This window comes from Lissotriton vulgaris, unplaced genomic scaffold (assembly GCF_964263255.1).
Source record: "Lissotriton vulgaris unplaced genomic scaffold, aLisVul1.2 SCAFFOLD_4451, whole genome shotgun sequence".
NCBI lineage: Eukaryota > Metazoa > Chordata > Amphibia > Caudata > Salamandridae > Lissotriton > Lissotriton vulgaris.
The window spans coordinates 134,021-155,976 of record NW_028254140.1 but is presented as its reverse complement, the minus strand read 5'-3'; positions in this window follow the sequence as shown (position 1 = coordinate 155,976).

Here is a 21,956-nt window from a genome sequence, read left to right as displayed (position 1 = left end):
TGACACAATGTTGAGTCCGTAGGTTCTGATGATGGGGGCGAGTGGAGCCATGTAGACTTTGAAGAGGGAAGGGCTGAAGGACCCCTGGGGCACTCATCATGTAGTATGTGTAGGGTCCAAGAGGAAAGGGGGGAGTCTGACCCGCAGCGTTCTGCCGGAGACGGAAGGAGTGGATCCAGTCGAGGGCCTTGTCTTGGATCCCTGTTTAGTGGAGTCTACGTATTAGGGTGCGGTGAGAGACTGTGTCAATAACAATAAATGTGATCTAAGCAACATATATTAAAGGCAACAAAAAAAGTCAACTTTCTTGACATTTTCATCTATTTAAAGTGGATAAACTGGAGACAATACTCAATTGCAAGGAGACCACACCTTACAGCAACTTACAGGGAAAATGTTTCCATCAAAGATGACCTATTTACAATTTCCTGTATGATCATTTTTGTAAGACTAAAAAACATGTTCAGATGTAACAGAAAAAAAATTATTCATCAAGAGAGGATGCAGTATTAGCATGCTCACACGAGAATGTGAAAAATCCAAAAATAAAACCAGAATGGAAACATTGTTGACAAAAAATAGCAGTGAACTGAATCACCAGACAATAAGATCAGACTGAGTTGACATACAGTAAGGAACAGTATAACATATGTAAAATATTCCAGAAACATTGGCACATAATGAAAACCTATCCACATATTGATAGCAAAATAGGAGACTCTCCAGAAATATCATTTACAGAGGCACCAGCATTTAAAGATAAATTATACGCAGTCATTACGAGGAAAGAATCCAAAATGAACCATGGCCCAACAGGATGGCTGTGCAAGCCAGGGTAAATATAAGGCATGCAAGATTGTGAAAAATATAACCAAATTTAAACTTTAGAATGTAAGTATGGCCTTAGATATGTGGGAAGCACAAGATGTTTTCTGCAGAAGAGAATTCTAGAGCACATAAGAGCTGAGTCACAAGAATCCTACATAGGAAAAGGTCAAACATTAAAGAACACAGAAATGGTTGGTGGTCACTGAGATGTTGTGGTACAGGCATAATTTCCAAAAGTGAGCACAGGAAAATTAGAACATTGAAATTGCAACAATTAGAGTCAAAATATTTGACCAGACAGCAAACGTATGTGCCAAATGGGCTATGCAATGGTGAAGATTTGCATGTACACTTGAAACATTCAATTAATGAAAATTTGATAAACTCAATAGAGACTCCACTGAAATCCAGAAATAATAAGTGCTATTCCACACAGTATTAAGGAATTAAAATTGAGTTAGCTATGTGCCTATAATCTTGTGCTATAAGAAGAAATAATAAAAATGCAAACAATCACATGCATGATTAGGCATGAATTCATTCACAGAAGCAAAGGATTGGATGAACCTGTCCCACAATAAGAAATCATAAGATAGGAAAATGAGTATGTGAAATTTAGTAACGTGATGGATTTTCCACACATAGTTAGAAGATATGAAATCAATAAAAATGACATGTCATGACAACTTCTAGAATGGAACATAAAATTATCTAATCACCAACTGAGGGATTAAAGATCAATAAGATAAACTGAGTTACCAGAAGTATGTATGGCGTACCATATAACTGTGGACAAGATTGTCATATTATTCCGCTTGAAGACGAAATGTAAAAAAATAGAATTGTATGAATTTTTTTATTTTGGATTAAAAACTATCTCTCCCATTAGGCCACATAATGGGCACATTGAAAGTGAATACAAATAGGTACATTGACTATGCTCTTAGCCATGACCAAGATTGTAAGCAGTCAAACTGCTCTCCCCTTGCAAATTTCCATTGAAAAGTTGAACAGCGATACAGCAAAAAAACTCCGTTGTATACGTGAGAGTACCTTTAGGACCAGCAGGTCAAAAGATAAGAACTGATTAGCAGATTCACATCAACAAAGATGATAGGCTCCATGTTCAGCCTCGAGGACTCAGTCTTGTGTCCTGAATAAATAATAAAAGCAACATATAGGGCTCATTGTAGGGCTACCCTGCCTTTATTTATTGATGTGGTGATCCCATGACAAAGCCAATAGGCCTGACCATTGATGTGACATTCAATTTAAAAAAACTTTGGAAATTGACTGAAAAAACCCAAAGGTTAAAGTGATGTTACAGTTAGGTGACAATGTCAGTTAACAGTATCAAATTGCCACAGAAACTGAGCCTGGGGCAGCCCAACCCTAAAGGCTATCAGAAACAGGTGCAAGGGGAACAGACAGGACTTCGCCCAGTTCACTCTAAGGCCAGAAATAGCCCCAAAATCATCCAGCAATGTCACTAGCCCTGGGAGCGAGGCCCGAATTCACGCAGATAGATCAGCACATCATCAGCATGGAAAGAACATATGCCATGTGCTGCAATCCCCCATTGCTTGTCCCATATTCATAAAGCACAGGTCAATGGTTCCATGGCCAAGGCGAAGATTAATGGAGACAGAGGACAGTCCTTTCTGGTGCCCTGATGGATATCGAACCTGTCCAGTATCAGCCACCCTGTCTTGAATCTCGCCTCTGGATGTTCATATAAAGCACAGATCCAACCAAGGTACCCTGGACCAATGTTCCTTTCTTCCAGCATCGCAAACAGGTAGTCACACCCAAGGGTATCATAAGCATTTCTGGTGGCAAGGGATACCACCGCTGGCATAGCCTCTTCCTCCAAGTCAGCTCTCACCAACTGAAGGAGTCTTCGAATGTTAAAGAAGCTGTTACGACCCAGGATGAATACCTTCTGTTCTGCATGCACTTCAGAACGAATCACATGGAGCAGTTTATTCACCAGCACCTTGCTTAGGATCTTGTAATCGAGATTCAGTAACAACAACGACCGGTGTGAGCGGACATCCAATGGAGAATTGTCCAGCTTGGGGAGTACCACTATGAAGACTTTGCGAAATACCTGTGTTCCCACGCTTCATTGCTTCATTGTAACTCTCCAGTAGCTACAGAGACAGGGGCGTGCTACATGTGGCGTGATATTCTATGGGCAGACTGTTCATCTCAAGGGTTTTACTGTGCACTATTTCATATATGGCCACACGGATCTCTTCCATCTGGAGGGAGGCATTCAGTTCTGCATGTGTGATGGATTCAGACAGGGATGGGATATCTTGCAGGTAACCACACAGGCCGTCAACAGGGGTACTGCATGAAGGGAGTGGTAAAAGCAACTAAAGGATCAATAATACGCCCTTGTGTGTTGAGCACCACCCCCGTTCATTTGAATTGTTCAAAGGGGTGATCAAATCTGATCAGCGCAGGAAAAGAACTAACCAGGCGTGGACCCATGTACTGGAAAGTTAAAGGAGCTCACCATCCTTCTGATGCTGGAGGCACTACATATCATGTGCCCTATGCCATGCCAATCATTCATGAAAGTGTTGCTTGGTCCTGCGACAGGCAGAACCCTCCACTGGTGGGGCAGAGATGTCCCTGCCAATGTCTGGCACACAAATAAAGTCCCGCCCCAAATTGTAGGAGTGTGTGGGTCACTGTAAAGAGCTGCGGTCAACCGATCCAAGAAGGCAGAGTGCTCAGCGCATAAATAGCCAGCAGCACCAGAGGTCTGCAATCTAGTTGCCCCTCCACTACTACCACATATTTGCCCTCCAATCTATCCTGTATGACTATTGCACAAACGGAGCCCCTGGAGCTCCCATATAAGAACTCCCTTGGCATAAGCGTAGGCCATAAACCTGTCCTCTTCATTTCGTGTGGTGTTTGCACAATTCTGTCTGCGTCAAGTGAGTCTCCTGCAAGAAGGTGACCTGTGTGTGCCATTGATTAAGGTAAGCATGAACATGGTACTGCTTAACAAGAGTGGCCATGCCCCACACATTCCACATCAGGAAAGTATATTGTGGGGTTGTAAGTTGTTCAAGTGTTCCCATGTAAAGTGTGCATAGTCAGGTGACAGTCAAAGGCCCCGCCCCACACATGTGGCACCATCAGGCAGCTGGACCCTCCCATACCCCTCCCAGCGTTTAAGGATATACTAGTGGTGTGAAGAACAGGCAGGCAAGTGTGTAGGTACATCTACAACAGCACAACAGCAGTCTCAAGTCAATTATGGTATAGTGGGGTGTGACAAGCCATAGGTAATGTTACCCAGCTCTTCAGCCCATCACTTGACAGTTGGTGCCCAAGACAGCCCAACCCCCCCTCTGAGTCCCTCAAAGCACATCAGGCCCATATAGGGAGGCTCAGGGCTTACCACCCATGAGAGACAGAATGCATCATAGCATCAGCAGTGTGTCATTGAGCTCCACATAGAGGGAATACTTACTTCAATTCAAAGGTTTGCAATTTCTGCTCAACATCTGTGTATAAGTTCAACAATGCTGCACCTCAGCAGATAAAATCTGGGTAGGCAGGGAGAGTGCTGCCATTGAAGTGCCAGTCCCCTTCATCCAAAAATGCTGGAGAATTAAGTCTCTGTCCCTGAAGTTAAGGAGTCTCACAAGTATGGGCTGTGGACAGGTGCCTGATGGTACTCATTTGAGAAGAAGTTAGGTGCCTTCCCTGTCAACGCCGTGAACAACAGCCAGTGTTCAAGATAAAGTTCCAGGTTCTGGCCCTCATTTGTTCTGAGAAACCCAAGAAGCAAGCATTGTTGCATCTCGAGCACCTTTCTGCATCTTTCGCTCTCTGTTGTAGGGAGAAATTATTGGCCTTCATCCCCTGCATTTGAGTCTGTAAATCTTTTAGCACGGGATGCATGGTAATAAAGGGGGACTCCGTATCTTCTACTCTGTCCACTAACGGCTGATGATCTGCTCAAAGAAGACAACCATCCAAGGAAATAGTGTCTGTTTTAGACTCCAGGGTGGTTTAGGTGTCCATTATGGCCTGCAGAATCCATTCAAACTGGTCAAAAAGGTAGCTTCGAGACTCCCCAGTGCACCATCCCCCCTCGGCCTGTTCAGCATCCCCGCCTGAGGCAGCCTCAACTGCCAGGGAAGGATGCTTAGATGCCCACAACTTCATCATAGTCCCAGGCCAGTGCAGAATATCAAAAAAACACAGCACCAGGTTCCCAGAGGGCAGGTGACAACACCCATCAGTAGCGCCCCAAGCCACAAGCAACTTAGGACTTCATGGGTCCCACAGAAAAAGCTGAGCACTCTAGGCAGATATGAGGAATCACAGTTCAAGAAACCCCTCCCAGACCTACAGTCAGTTCCACCAGGGAAACATGGGCCCCCACACCACTGACCACTGCAGGCCAGTGGAAGCTGGGCCTCACCCTCCCATCAGGTGGCGGTTGGAACCCAACAGGACATCACCACATGCTGTCACCTACGGGTCAAGGGTTGATCACGGTGACAGCCTCACACCCTACCTGGAACCCGCAGCCAGGCAAGTAGCCTACTGTCAGAGCCAATCTTCACTGGCCTCGAGTACCCATTGCAGCTTGGGAAGAAAATCAGATCGGACCCTCTATTCACGTTCCAAACAGCATAAGTCCCCGTCGACACCCAACCGAGGTCTGCAAAACATACCACATCTTTCAGGCACACAGCGGGGTCCCCTATGTCTGTCCAATGTGCTGTTCTCACTGAAAGTGGCCCGGGGGTGGACTGCCATGCAGGTGCATTCAGAAGCCCCGGTCAGGACCAAGGCTCCATGGCCCCAGAGCCACCTATGTCCAGGTCAGCGTAGTCAGGGTAGGCCTCAGCGTTCCCTGTCTCACTCCACTGTGGGTAACTGCACATCTCTGTCAGGAAGGGCCCATGGGTGTTGCTGCGGATCAGGAGTTTCAGCCACTGGGAGGCGTCTCAACACTCCAGGCAGGCCGCAGTTGGGGCTCTGCATCACTGACACGGCCTTGCGGCAACAGGCTGCTCCGATTGGCCATGCATTCCCACAAGCAGCAGGGCCCTCCACACAATGGGCACTACGGTGCCAAGTAGCACAGGGGCACATTAGCACAGCGACGAGTGTTCACTTTCGTGGGCACCCAGGATAGTAGCGGATTACAGACAGGAAAGGGCCGGAGCTCAGACAGACATGTCTGCTTCATTTTCCATCTTGGCCATGCCCGGGAGGACCTAAAAGTTAATCTAGAATCATTTAATGTCCTTGGAAATCAGATGGAAATATTATGTTCTAGAGGAAAAGGGAACAAATGCTTTTGAAGCCTTGTATAACAATCATTATTTTCACTTATTCTCTACACACAAAATGGGCAATGTTAAAAATGACAGTGCAAGAAAGTGGGTTATTAGTTGGAGTTTGTGAGTTCTTCCCAAGTAATAAGTCAGACACTTTGTCAATTCCAACTCAACGTTTTTTTACATACCCCTGGGTTCAACCTCCAGTAGCTATGGCATTGAGCAGACAGACTTAATCCAAGAAAAATATCTGAAGTAGTTAGCAATACCTAAACAATCAAAAAGTCGAAACACCCACACGGAAAATCCCATAGCCAATGTCCAACGAAAGTCAAATTTTTAACCTGAAATATGACCCAAAAATCATTATACTCCACTAATGGGGACTAGCAATATGAATTTTTGATGATTTAGGTCAAAAACACAAAGAAAAAGAAAGAGACAAATCAGAACTTACTGTTTGTGTTTGACTGGGACCTAGGTGTGGTTTCAGGCCAACTGCAATAGAGTGTAGGTCGGCTACCACAAACCTGTCGTACTGGTCAAAGTAGTTTTTAACCTTCTGGACTTACCTTTCTTATGAAAGTCATAACACTCTAGTGGGGCAAAGTTGAAGGCTGCATTTGGAGCACAAATTCCCCAGTTGGGTAAGCCTGATGCTGTATCGGATGAACTTCTCACATCATTGGACACCTCTTCTGATTGTATTGAACAGTTCCTCTTGGTTACTTCTAAGGCTTTCAGGTCCTCAGGGCCAGGACTCACGGATGAGGATAAATTCCAGACGATGCCACCAGCAGTGTCCAGTACAAGTACATTTACTACTGGTCACTACAAGAAAGGCCTCAATAAGCTTTCTCTGTCCCTTTGGCCACACAAGAGGTCAGTTTCTTGACCATTGAAATCCACGTCTGAATCGTGGTCATGGTGGGAGCAGGTCCAGCCCTTCACGCCACCACATAGCACGCAGCTTCCAGGTCCACATGAGTTCTGGTGAACTGGGGGTGAGGTGTCACTTATGTCATATTCAGTAGTCAGTGGAGGGAGGGTAATTCCAGGACACTTCATTACCAATGGTCACAAAGTACCTATGGGCACCCCTCAGTCTTTAGCAGCACATCCTAGAGGAATCTGGTAGCCCAGTCAGAAGTATCGCTAGGAGTCCCATCCTCTTCACCCACATTAACCTGGTTCTGGGACTATCTTTACTCCCACTGGGATGGTGCCAGTATAGCTGAACTCTGCCCCTGAAATAAAAGGTCTCTTTTTCCCAGGTTTCACTTTTCACCTATCTATGAATTGCCAGGCTTCCGCTTGGTCCCTTTCAATGTAATTAAGTTTCTAATAGGATCAACCACAGCATTTTAAATGAATAATACCTTTTGAGGTGTCGTCACTTTATGAAAATGGCAGCATTAAATTCTTCTGTGTTTCACTTTTGAATACTACGCATCGTACTTTACTAGCTTGAAGACCTAATTAGGGTGACTAATTTAAGATTTGAAAGAAGATTTCCTTTCTGTTAAAACAGGTTATTTTGACAGTCAGACTATACATGTAGGACTGAAGCTATTACTTTCTGTGTCAACCTAGTGAATATCACAGTAGGTCCTGCAGATACACTGGAGACATTTACATTTTCATGACAATGGTGTATTTTCCTGTACCATATAATATGGCCTTACTGGTAAGTTTAATATGTCAGTTGGGGAATGTTGTGTCGTCCGCCTGACCTTATCTGTCAACAGGGCAGGCGGAAGCGGATGGGGAGGGGCGAGGGAACAGGAAGTTAGTTCGGAGAAAAGTGAAGAAGAATAAAGCCACATTCAACCCCAGCTCCGGGTCCGAGTATTCTGTAAAGTGAGGGGTCGCGATAGAAACCTGTGTCCTCCTCGGCAGCCATTTTGAAGTCAGGCATCGCGCATAGGCCCCCATTAGATCCTGACACGGGGGCCATTTTGAGGTCAGGCGAGTGCAAGAAACCTGCAAACTACTGGAAATAAAGCCTCGCAAAGCCAAGTGAGCCTATTTCCACACTCAAGATGCCTGGGGAACCTGACACTTCCCGCCCAGAAGCCACGGGGTCCACCCTGCAAGCCCCGCAACCACACACGATGATGATGGGGGTGTCGTACCTACGCCCGCCGGAGCCCCTGGAGCTAACGTCCGGGAACATCATGGGGCCGAAATGGAAGAGCTGGGCAGAAGACTTTGAAGACTTTATGACAGGGTCCCAGGTGCAAGACTCCAAGCAGAAGCTGATAGCGCTGTGAAACCTGATAGGAAAGGACATTGCGCAGATCATCAAAGAATTACCGGCCGCCACTGCCATTTCATAGGAGGAGGTGAAAGGAGCCCTGGACCGGATGTTTCTCCACAAACGAAACCTAGCCTACGAGCGGTACACGTTCAATCTTGCCTCCCAAGAAAAGGATGAACCGATGTGCGACTTCATTGATCGAATTCGGTGTCTAGCCCGATACTGTGAGTTTGACGCATTTATTACTGAATATGCCCTACGACTGCGAAAAAAATTGAGGGATGCCAATCGGAATTGCTGCGCCGCAGATTACTGAAGAAACATTACACGCTGGAAGAAATTGAAGGACTCACTCGCATCAACGATCAAGCCGAAGACCATGCAAAGAAAATGGAAGCCAGCAAGTCTGAGAAAAAGGAACAAGCCTTTCGAATGCAATCGCACATGGACTCGAAACGCCATCCTGACCGCCGCAGGTCAGAAAGACTGATGCAGAAAACCTGAGCACCTTCATCACGTCATGGAGTTCGAAGTTTTCACACAAATAAGCCAGCCTCAAAATGCTACAGATGCGGTCAAGACTATCCACTCTTGGGACAATGTCCTGCCATAGGACAACATTGTCACTGATGTGGGAGAGAAAATCACTTCGAAGCAACCTGCCAAACACGTCGGTCAGAAATAAAGACAGCCAAGTCAAGTCCAGGAACCCGCCACCACGCCAGAGCAGTAAGAGTGAGGGAAAGTCGATCCTCCAGCTCGTCAAGGTCAAGCACTTACTCAACTCTTTCCCGTAAATCTCAGAGGTCAACGTCCCGGGGACTCGTCCTCTCCCACGCTTGTGTCACAAGACAGTGACAAATATGTGTATATGGCATTGGACCCCGACAGACTAAAAAAATACCCGCGGCTGAACATTCGAATAGGAAGTCACCCGGCCAAATTTGTTCTAGACTCAGGAGCGTCCTTAAACTACATCTGTGCCATGGAATACAACAGCATGAAGCCTCAGCCAAAGTTAGAACCAGCCGCCGTTCGAGTTTACCTGTGGATGTCCAGGAAGCCCCTACCCTGCCTCGGACAATTCCGCACGACTCTAACTTATAAAGACCGACAGATCCAAGCACATATTCATGTGATTGAGGGTCCTGATGCAGCGGACTGCCTCCTCAGCCTGCCGACTGCAGAACGTCTCAAACTTGTGAAACTCTTGTACACCGTGGATGACTCCCCGGATATCCTCAACAAGTTCCCGAACTTATTCAAGGGCCTCAGAAAACTCAACCAATTCAAGGTCAAATTACACATTATTGAGCAGGTGTCCCCGGTAGCAAACACCACAGAAAGGTGCTGTTTCATCTACAACAAGCAGTGGATGAAGAGCTCCAAGACCTACTGAGGACAGACATCATTGAAAGATCCACAGGGCCCACTCCATGGGTGTCTCCCGTGTTAGTAGTACCCAAGAAAGGACATGACAATAAGGTACGCCTCTGCGTTGACATGCGTGCCCCGAACACAGCCATCGAGAGGGAAAGACATCCAGGACCTCATATCAGTGATATGATTGCTCGTCTTAATGGAGCAACTGTGTTCTCAAAGCTGGACCTCAAAAAGGGATACCACCAATTGGAACTACATGAGCAATCCCGTTACATCACCACTTTCACCATCCATCAAGGTCTATTCCGATACAAACGCCTAAACCTCGGAATATCTTCCGCCGCGGAAATCTTTCAGGAGGCCATTCGGAGAGTCGTACAAGGCATTCCCAATGCTTTCAATTACAGCAACGACATCCTAGTGTTTGGGGAGAACCAAGTAGAGCACGACAAAGCCTTGGACCGGGTATGCCACGCCTTACTCAATGCCAACCTCACCCTCAATCCGGACAAGTGTGAGTTCCACAAGTCCACGCTCAAATTTTACGGACATATCTTCTCCAAAGATGGCATGAAACTGGATCCTGAGAACGTGTCCGCCATCGCAGACATTCCACAACCGCAGGACATCAGCGACCTCCGCTCCTTCCTAGGAATGGCGACCTACTGTGTCCGCTACATTCAAGACTATGCCACCATCAGCTACCCACTCCGGGAACTCACCCGCCAAGGCCAACAACTCCTGTGGTCACCTGCATGCAAACACACATTCAACACAATCAAGGACGCCGTGAGCACAGCCATCAATCTAGCCTACTTTGACACCAAACGGAAAACCGAAATCACCGTAGACGTCAGCTCGGTGGGACTGGGTGCCATCCAGGCTCAGTACAATGACGACACAGACAAGTGCCACATAGTCGCCTATGCCAGCCGTAGTCTCACTGACACGGAGAAGGCCTACTCTCAGCCCGAGAAGGAAAGCCTCGCAGTCGTCTGGGCCTGTGAACACTTTGACCTGTTTGTTTACGGAAAGCATGTCACACTCATTACGGACCACCAGGCACTCATCACCATCTTTGGTAATCCACGGGCGAAAATGCTCCCTCGAACGGAAAGATGGTGCCTCCTCTTACAAGACTACGTTTACACCATCATTCACAAACCTGGAAAAGCTGAAAACCCAGCAGACTACATGCCAAGGCATCCGCAATCCCACACGCGTGAACGACCCTCTGTAGCGAAGGAGTACATTCATTTTGTCATCGATAGCACATGTCCCCCAGCTGTGCCCCTGGAAGCCATTCAAGAAGCCACGGCTCAGGACCCTACTGTTCAAGCCATCATAGGGTGGATACGCACCAACTCCTGAAGGCATTTAGACACCAGCCGCCATGGCGCATCTGTAGAGGCTCAGGAACTGATAGCATTCAAGAATGTTCAGGCAGAGCTCTCAATCAGCACGGATTTTCTACTGTTAAGAGGAGGGAGGATAGTCATTCCTCAACGACTTCGCCAAGGGATCATCAATCTTGCTCATGAAGGACACAGAGGAGTCGTAGCCACCAAGAAAGCACTCCGAGAATGTGTCTGGTTCCCATCTCTCGATCACATGGTGGAAGCCACGCTTAAAGACTATGCCTCATGTCAGCTCGTTGGTTGAGAGGAACCGCCTGCCCCGCTACAGATGTCTGCACTACCGGATGGAGTTTGGCAACAAGTGGCCATCGATTTCATCGGGCCATTGAAATTAGGCAGGTACATCATTGTCATCATGGACGAATACTCCTGTTTCCCCATCGCACAGCAAGTGTCCTCCACGAAAGCATCGGCCGTCATCCCCGTCATCGATGAAGCGTTTGTGGCATGGCGATTACCCATTGGAGTAAAGACAGATAATGGACCACCATTCAACAGCCACGAATTTGCTGAATTCGCGAAACACCTCAACTTAAAACATCAGAAGATCACTCCCCTATGGCCCCAGGTCAATGGTATGGTCGAACGATTCATGGGGACTCTTAAGAAGACAGTTCAGCAAGCAGAACTCGCTCACCGTGACATTCAACAAGCACTAAACGAAGTGTTGCGAGCGTACAGGACCACGCCACACAGCACCACGAATCAATGCCCTGCCACTCTGATGCTTGGGCGAGTTCCTCGCACGCGGTTGCCTACATCAAACATCGTCCTGCAACCCCGAATTCTGACCACCGATCATGACACCCTGGTAACGCTAGACCAGACAAAGAAAGCAAAAATTGAAGACTATGCCGATCAACGCAGGCATGCGCGACAGAGGGACATTCATGTAGGAGACTGGGTGCTGGTGAAGCAAGACCGCAAGACCAAGGCAGACAGCCAATACCTCGCTCACCCAATGAGAGTCTCCAGTCAAAAGGGGACCATGATCACCACCGAATCGGAAGGAAAAAGGATAACTCGAAACGTTTCCCATTTCAAGAGATGCCACCCCTTGGTTCAGGTTCGATCTCACCACAGTGAGTCCGACACAGACTCATCGAGCCATGGAGACAACAGTGATAGAGCGCGCCCTAAGTCAGTGAGGCCAAGAGACACACAAGACTGTCCCACTCCTGATCAAGCACAAAACAGTCGCCCAAGAAGAGTGGTCAAACGACCCATTCGACTCATTGAAGAACTCTGAGAGACAGTAAGCATTATTGTATAAAGGGGGGAGGTGTTTTGTCGTCCGCCTGACCTTGTCTGTGCAACAGGGCAGGCGGAAGCGGATGGGGAGGGGCGAGGGAACAGGAAGTTAGTTCGGGGAAAAGTGAAGAAGAATAAAGCCACATTCAACCCCAGCTCCGGGTCCGAGTATTCTGTAAAGTGAGGGGTCTCGATAGAACAGGGAATAACCAATTTTACCATGTTTTAGGGTTCAGAGGACATACACATCAGGATCGGACAGCAGTGATCTTGTGAAGAGTTCAAAGACCAAAAATCGTAGTCAGAAACAATTGGGGCAATTATGGAAGAGAAAGGATTTTTTTACACAGTTTTTATCATTAAGAAATGTGCAGTTTAAAGAATATTCACTGTCAAGTAGCTAGGCAGTTAAATTATCTCTAACTAGGGAACCCCAATAACTATCAGAGAAGAAATAATGCATAGGTGAATTCCATATAAGTACATCCCAACCCCCTGCGGCCCCTAGGCTCAAAAGGATCATCAGCTTAGCTGTAGAGTTTCAGAACAGATTTACAGAGCAATTCAGATGTATAAGTCTGACATTCACATTCAAATGACTAGATCTACAAGTGCAAGTTATTCAGAAAAGGCATTTGCCATTATAAATCCTTTTACTAATGCATAACATTATCCACAATAGGGTAATACAAGGTGTCAGAAGATCCCAATTAGAAGGTAGAGAATGGAAATACTAAGGGAACAGGGGTTTCTTGTTGGAATTGGCAAAATCTATATTCTTAAGAATTAATGAGCGTTCTCAAACTCTTTCTTTACCTCCTCTAACCCAAAAAAACACACAGAAATCTACTACTATCATAGGCAGTATTGAATATCTTCCAATTTAGGTAAAAGGAGAAGTAACACACTCAAAAGATAAGGGATCTTGCCCAAGGAAAAATATTTTTTCCTTTTGGGATTTTTTTAAAGCAATTGAGGAAATTACACAATGGATAATTGTATAACATCCACCATATATATTACTGCCGATAAGAATTCACAAGTTTTCCAGAAATACGGCTGTTGCAGATTTCCTGGGGTGTTTCTTGAAATCCCCCCATGAATGCTGGATGGCTGTAAATCAGCACCTTGGAGAAGCAGTAAACCTGCAGGTGCACATGTGCATCAATTTATGTGACTCAGGCCCTCTAAGGTTTAGTAAAACTAGTCCCATTTGAGATAAGCTGAATACAAAGGCTGCGAAGTGATGTATTTTTAAAAAGGAAATCATTGGATAAAGCACAATGGCCATTCAATTGAGACCCATCCTATCACACAGCTTCCCCGACAATCTCAGGGAAAAGGTAATAGAACGTCATTTTGGCCCTGAGTGTGGCAGGCTGCAATGATAATTATTTAGAGGGGTCGAGCTTCAACATGTCAGCAGGGAAGATTACTCCATCTCCAGCACTGACATACAACCTTCAATGGACAGACTGAGTATTGGCCAGTCTGTCCAATGCAATCCAAAACATGATGGCATTTGAAAGTAGACATTTTTCAATGACCCCCAAGCAATGGGAGAAAACTCCAGCGGTATATTGCTGTTTTTATTTTCAAGAAGAAAATCCAGCTTTCGGATTTTCTTTTTTTTAAAAAACCAAACATTGGTTATTGCCATATGGCTTTGTGATGTTGACAGACCCATATGGCACACTTTCAATACATTGAGAGGAACTGCTAAGACAGTTTCTCCTTGCCATGTAAGAGATGTTTGCTGTGGCCATCTCTAAACGTGGAGTACTCCATTGCCCGAAATGAAAACCTGCCCTATAAATCAGACCCTCTGATTGGTAGTTGTACTCCCAAATGGAGATAAATAATTAATTTCACCACTGGATTTTCCTTTAACTCTTTCGCTGCGGCAGCTATTCCGCCGCAGCGCTAACGGTCGCGGGGGGGCGCGCGGGTGAGCGAAATCAGCGCTGCGCAGGCGTGGCGGCCGGGCCGTGACGGAACCGTTCCGTCATGAGCACAGCTCACCCGCGAGCCGTGACGGAACGGTTCCGTCAATAGCCTGGAAGGGGTTAAGAGAAAAAAAATGCTCTGAGAATGGAGTTCACATATTCCTGCCATAAATCCTCCTAAGCAATCCCAGATCCCCTGTCTAAAACAGGTGAAGATAATCCTGACCAACAAGGGTAATGGTGTGTTCTGAATAATGAATTGTGTGCATCACGATGCCGTGCCTAATAAGCGAGTATTCAACAATATATGGGCATATGGAGTTAGTCCATGAAATAAAGGAAGAATACATGAATGCTGCTCACTTGCAGGATGATGGAGTTATGTCAGTAAAAGGAATGGAAGTTGTGTTTTTCTCACGAAGCTTGACTGATGTGAGGCAGTTGTTTTTGCAATTAAACCACTAGATGGTAAGGCCTTTACTAGACAAGGGGCCTGATGTAGGGCCATTAACTTTTGCGATTGCAAAACAATAGTACATGGCATTGAGGCTCGTAAATAGGAAGGAATGCCCCTTCCTAACAGCGAGAGTCGCAAGTGCTATTTTGCGTTTCAGTGACTTGCAAAATAGCATTTGTACATGCCTGGACCCTTTTCTGCGGTTGCGAACAAGCCGATCTCCCGTTTACAATCGCAAAAAAGGTTTGTACATCAGGCCCAAGGAATTTAGATAAACTGATTCGACATACAAGAAATTTTGTGTTGGCCTGTGCGTGGATCGGGCACTAGGAGGTTGAGTAAAACAGGAAAAATTATGTTTTGTGAATATGTTGTGTTAAAAATACTGATTTGAGTAATAAGGAGTTGAAAAGTTGTGAGTGCCTATACAACAATTTTTTGCCCACTAAAACCCTATAGTATAAAAAACTGTGTATTTTTGGTGAACTAAGGGTGTAATAGGCGGTTCGGCATTTCCTATCAAAGTGAATCACAGAGAAAAATATCGAACTGATATAGAAATTTAGCAATGGCAAATACCACCAAAAAATAAAGAAGAAGAAGAATGAGAAGCAGATCTGAAGAGAAATAGAGCATGGAGAATCTCATACATTAAAAGGTGAAACGGAGCAATGAAACACCCAACCAAGAAAAATATGAGATGTTGTTAAACAAAGAAAAATGGTCCATGTAACTAACATTAATGCTGATTCTTCCAAACTAAAACTAAAGACCTTTATCACATAGTGTTTTGAGTGTGCATGTCTTAGTAGCAAGTGAAAGCTACATTTGCACATACTCTGTACACAATTTGAACACAAAAGTATCCACCACATTCATAGTAAACAAGGGAAGATAAAAGAGACAAAATTACATCCCACTGAAAATTCGTTTACTCAGATTTTGGAATGACATCTACACTTTAGCATTCCACGGAAGCCATAGTGAATCATATAAAAACGTGTGTTTTTCACACTTATCTTAAAAAAACAACTCACATTCATATTTTGAGATTTTTGATTATCAATTTGGAAGTGGGTACTACACCAACTAAATAATGCAATCTCTTCGTAGTTGAAATCACAGTTTCATTGAAAAAAATCTTGTCTACCCTGGTAGCTTACACAAAAACAGCAGAATTTTCTCCACGGAAGTGCATGCTAAATAAATAAGTGTCATCGAAAGAACATTAAAGTAAAAAAAAAATACATTTCCCAAACAAATGTATTTAAAATCAGAACATAAACAAACAACACAAAATAAGACACCACAATAGACATCGAATTAAGGCAAACAGTGGTGTGAATGTTCATTGTTACAAAGCAAAAGCCAGTAACATTTAGAACGACACAGCAAAGGGCAATGGTTAAATAGAGCTTGGGTTGGTTTTTAGGCCACCAGGGATGGAGCACCCTTTGAATAATCCTAACAGGCCACATAGGAAAATGTTAGGTCTTAGTGCCTGGTTACTATGACCCCTTTGTTCCAGTGGGGCTGGTAACAATAGGCACAAACATCATAGGAATTATGATCTCTGCGGGAACACTGTGAACCGGTTTTCTTTCACCCAGAGATTTTGACAGCGGAAAGCAGCCAAACCCATGGTGGACCTCTGGGGCAAAATGTTGAATTGATGGGGGGGGGGGAAAGAACTGAAATTACTGGCACCCCTTGGAATTCCACTTTTCCAAGGAGATCCTGAAACATATTTACCAAAGCTTGAATGAAACTCCTCTATGAACTATCACTATGCTCAGTAGCTGCAACTGTAGGATACAGCATCGGGGTACCCACATCCATCATTAAACTCTGCATTCCCTAAGCCAGTGGGAAGTAATAATTAATTTCTAAAGTATTTGCTTACAATGCACAAAATGTCTTTAGCAATTCGTAATTGCTACTACAAATCACAAAAAACACTTAGCTGTCCCTTGTGACTTTCAAGGGAAAGGAGTGACAGCAGCCACGGTCCGTGCAGGTCGGAGCCGCATGAGGGGGGATTTCGAGGGACGATGCAGAGGGAAAATGTATTATTTATTTAATTTTCCCTCTGCATCGTCCCTCGAAAACCCCCCACATGGCCTCACGGCCTCACCGCCCCACCGTCTTTACCCGCACGGACCGCAGCTGAACTGTGGCAGCCATGCTTTGAGACAGTTTTTGCAGTGAAACCTCATGAACTGAATATAGTTTGCTAGAGTATAAGCAGTGACATTCACAAAGCATAAGCTGTAAATACTTGACAACTTATACTTTGCTTGTGGAGGTTGGAGACATCAGGAAGAACAGTGGTCTCATGAGCCGATGTATACCCTCCCTGAAGACTAATTTTTAGTGTGCCATTATTTGTGGCATGGTAAGACCTACTCCTTTGAGAGAAATGGGTCACAATTCAGGCACATTGCAAATGTGAAAACTAGGATGGAAGTTTATTCTTCCATGTAGAACTCCATCCCAGAATTCCCCACCTCTTGCATTGAGTCTCAAGCTAACTTCTTCCCCATTAATGAGATAGGTGGATTTCAACTTTTTTAAAAGTCCATTAGCACTGTGATCAGTTTGAGTATCTCTTGCACTGCAACAGGAGGGACCGCTCACAGCACGATTCAAACCACTGGACGATAATCAGCCTTTTTGTGCATGAGTCCTCGAATGCATTATTGACAGGGACGCGGCACAGCGCTGTATTCATGCAGTGTCTGCACGCAGTAATCCAGCAGAGGATAAGTGGGCGATTTGAAAGGATTTTCTGAAATCCAGCCTCATTTATATTGATGAGGAAGGATTCTATCTGTAAATCCTTGCAAATGTCTGCAAACTCAGAGATAAAGGCCTACATGGCACACCATATTTACATCTCAGCATTCACTTCTGCAGTGTGCTGCCATTATATCATGCTGCAGTCAAGGGAAATAGGTTGCAATGTAGAAAATTTGCATATGCGGAAAGAGACATTGAGGGCAGCATGGAGCGGTCCATGAGATCACTGTGTAATCCCGCCAATTCGGCAGCTCTTCCTCACAGAATAAGTTGGCCATTCACTCCCTTTGACATCCAATAAGCATTTGAAGGTTGGGGATACATTTTGCTTTGACAAAGACATCTGCATTTTGTAGAAATAACTATGCAGACACAAAATTATATTGGAGCACACATACCATACTGCTTTAAGGCAGTAGAAGACAATCCCTTAGTTACTGAGTCTTTGGACCAAAAACTCCAAACACACCCAATGCTAACAGTTGGCTGGAGTGGCAGGAATGATGACAGCATGAACAGTGCCATCATCAGGAGAATTTGCCATTTATTCTGATTGAAATCCATGATCATCAGCTAAATACAACATGAGATGTTACCTCTAAAATACCCTTATGCTGAGGCAGCCGCCTCAATATCAAACGTTAAGGAGCGTTTGATGCATGTAGTACCACTAACTGCAACTATTATGCCATCATATTTTTAGGGCACTCAATCAAACTAGTGGTCAATCCTTTCATCATGAACCCAGAAAGGTTAGTGTATGCAATTCCAGTAAGAAGTGAAATTGTTCACACACTTGCCGACGCCAGCCACCAGATACAGAATGCGACAGGTAACTTTCAGTGCCACTCCGAACAGGTGAGCTTGATCTTTGAGAACATTTGTTATGGCCAATTTTCTCCATTACAGTGTTTTGATTTTTTTTTAAATAAAGAAAAGAAAATACTTCTACAACAAACTTTTAACAGCATTTAAGACAAAATAAATAACAATAAATATGGTGCTGTTGGTGGGGCGTTTTTGAACAAGTATTTAAGAAAATTATTTATAAATTAAATAAATATATTTTAACTAATTATTTAATGTATACTTTCAATTTAATGAGTTAATTTGTCGTACGGTTTTATTTCACAAAATCTTAGTTTAAAATATGTATAACAAATTGTTTTACATGTATGCTTTATATTAAAATAGTCTGATTCATTTTATAAGAATAATAAACTGGAATATTTTCCCTACTTTTTGCCATAGGCAGATCACTACCGCAATGACAGAGATCTCCAAAAAGTTACTAGTAGAAACCTTAAACTTGTAAATCCTATTGTAGGAGGTTCCGTGAGGAGGTGGAGAAATTAAAGTCTACTCTTGGGTTTAAATCTACACTTGTAAATCATGAATAGTAAAATGATATAGATTTAGACCTTTGTGCAGTGGTAGATTTATAACATGAGTACATCTATTTATGTACATTTACTTTTGTGAATGGGGCCCTTAGTGTTGTCAGACTGCTACTTGACTCTGCCTCTTAACTCATACAACACTGCAGGCATTCCTTCACACTCAATGCAAAATAAACTCCGCAAGTGTAAGAGCCTCTTAAGGGTTAAGCACTATAATGATGTACTTGATTATACACTTAACACCTGAGTGCACACTGGAGGACAAGTAATGTATTTGTTCTACTTTACAAACATTATATTGTATATGTCTGCAAGGCTGCCATGTTCATTAAATATCCTTGGAAATGTGTGAGCTGCCCTACTACTTAACTCCTCCTTTTACCAGTGCTGCTAAACGCAATCTCCAGAAAATGCATCAAACCCATACATTGGCCGATCCAGGGATTATTGGGAGTTGTTTGACGGAAAAGCATATGACTTGGACCAGCGCCCATAATGCAGTTGCTATGGCAATACAATTTAAAAAACAGTTGCTTTTCAATAAATCTGTCATCATCAGATGCTGCAAATAAACACGGTTGGGTGCCACGAAGTTTCAATCCCTGGATTAGGCGATTCTGTAGCTCACTGAAATCTTAGTGAGCTGCCTCAAAGCAACATTCAATAATTTCTTGGAGACCTGGGACTCCAGCACTGCTACGTAGGGAACTGCTCACCTTCAGGTTACAGGGAGAAGAGAAGAGCTACGGCATAGCTTTAGACTCATTTTGATTGTTGGCCTGGCTGGCATATTAATGGTGTCATAGTTATGTCTGCCTAACCCAAGGATTCCCCGTTCATATGAGATTCTATAATAGCATGTGGTTTACAGGTATTTCGTATTGTCCGATTATCTTTGTAAAGAAAGTATTGCTTTTTTGCATTTGGACGATTTTTCGGTAAGTACTATTTTTTTTTCGACGTTGCAGATGACAACATTTAGAACAGTACTTTATCCCCACAATGAAACCAGAAAACCCATTCTTTGATATATTTGAAAATGTAACATAACGTATTTTTTTATCATAAAAAGAAATCGCCTTCAGTAGACTAAACAAGCCTGAATTTTGTCCATGTAATCGAAAGCAACATTTATTTTATCAGCTTAATTCCACCCCTTTGCAGGACTTTAGGGCCAAGGGCTTAGTCAGCATGTCACTCTAGAAAGTGGGACATCAAGATGCGGAGCATGGTAATGGACATTTGAAGAATGATGTTCATATCACTGTAATCCAGATGTCTTTTCTGTGTGGCTATGGATGTGCCCAACAAGCATTTCCGATGCTTTCCTCTTCACAGCCTGACACTATAAAACACTGTTCAATTCATCAAACTGTCAGTGTTTTCGAACAAATAATAAGGCATCAGGTCTAGAAGGCAAGGCAAGGTTTTGCTGTGGGTAGTCCAATTCGTGCTGCTGTCTTGTGCCAGATGTAATGCAGGATGCAGTGCACCATAAAAAACTGACAGTGTGTGTGTGATGATAACACTTATACCGATGTGCAAAGTGTACTATTATATTTATTACCCTTGTTTCTGTATATGAGGCAGCAAACTTCCATGTCCAGGCATCCATGATGGGAAATATTATTCCCTGGTGCATGCATGCTGCAGGACTGTAGAAGCATCCTTCAGATATAAAATAAAATTTCCTCCCAAAGAGGCACAGAAAGCTGTCAGACTCCAAGAAGTTGTTTGATATAATTTATTTTCAGTCTTTTCACTTTTCTAATAATTTTAGGGAATGTTTTAATATTTTCCTTGTGGTCTTTCTTCGATTTAATCAGGACAGAGGTCAGAATTTGCCAACTGCACCAAGTAGAAAAGTAAGACAGTAGTTCAGACAGTGTGGGGAAATGCGTTTTCAAGCTACACATTTGCACATTTTCTTTAGTAGGCAGTGATGCATGCTGGTCTATGTACTTTACAGTTCTCTTTGTGCCCTACTTTGTTCTCTATTTTGTCCATACATTTCTGTTTTGGGCAGCGTGAAGACACATGCTTTAATAATTAGTTCTCAAATTACTGTCAGTACCAATGGGAAAATCCAAATATATGTCAACTTTTATACTTTTAGAAGATCATATTAATCGGAAATGTGTGACAGTAGAGAGTTCAAACTCACTGAAAAGTTCCTATATCTTGACAATAAAATGTAAAGGATAGGGGTAGAAAGCTTATCAAAGTCTCAGCTGCTAGCAGGGATTCAGGTCACATTTTAGTTAACTGTTTTTGCCAGTTGGGCCATTCCAGACAGGGACCAACCTTATGTAAATCAGACTAATTTTTTCTGTGGCAGTGAACAAATAGCCAAAAATGTCAGGCCAGGCCCACTTATGAAGGGAACACAAGAACCCTAAGACCAATTGTGGCTTATTGGGTCTCATCAAGGAGGTGCAGTTGAGTTCTGTGGCACAGTGAGCAGAGGAACTATGTTGCGGCATACCCATTGCACTTCAAGTGTCACACTAAAACACAAAAGTGATGGATGGGATGACTGTAAAAGTTCTGCACCTAATATTCATTTAGGGTTGGATTCTAGTCCATCATTGTTTTGCCCCCTAAGCCACTGCAGGTATGGAGAAGCCATATGCAAATGAGATACCCTCTTGCTCTAATAGAAACAGTGTGGCTTGAACTTCCCAGCCAGGTCCCCCATGAACATATTTCATACATAGAAAGAATTGCGAGGGGCAAAAGGAGAATTTACTCTTAGTAAATTTATTATCGAAGCACAAATCCGTCAACACGTAAAATTGCTTCATGAGGGCCTATTTAACAGTTCCAGTAGTCCAATAAATCACTCAATTCATATTTTCAAGTAAGGTTTCTCTAATAGCAATGATGGACT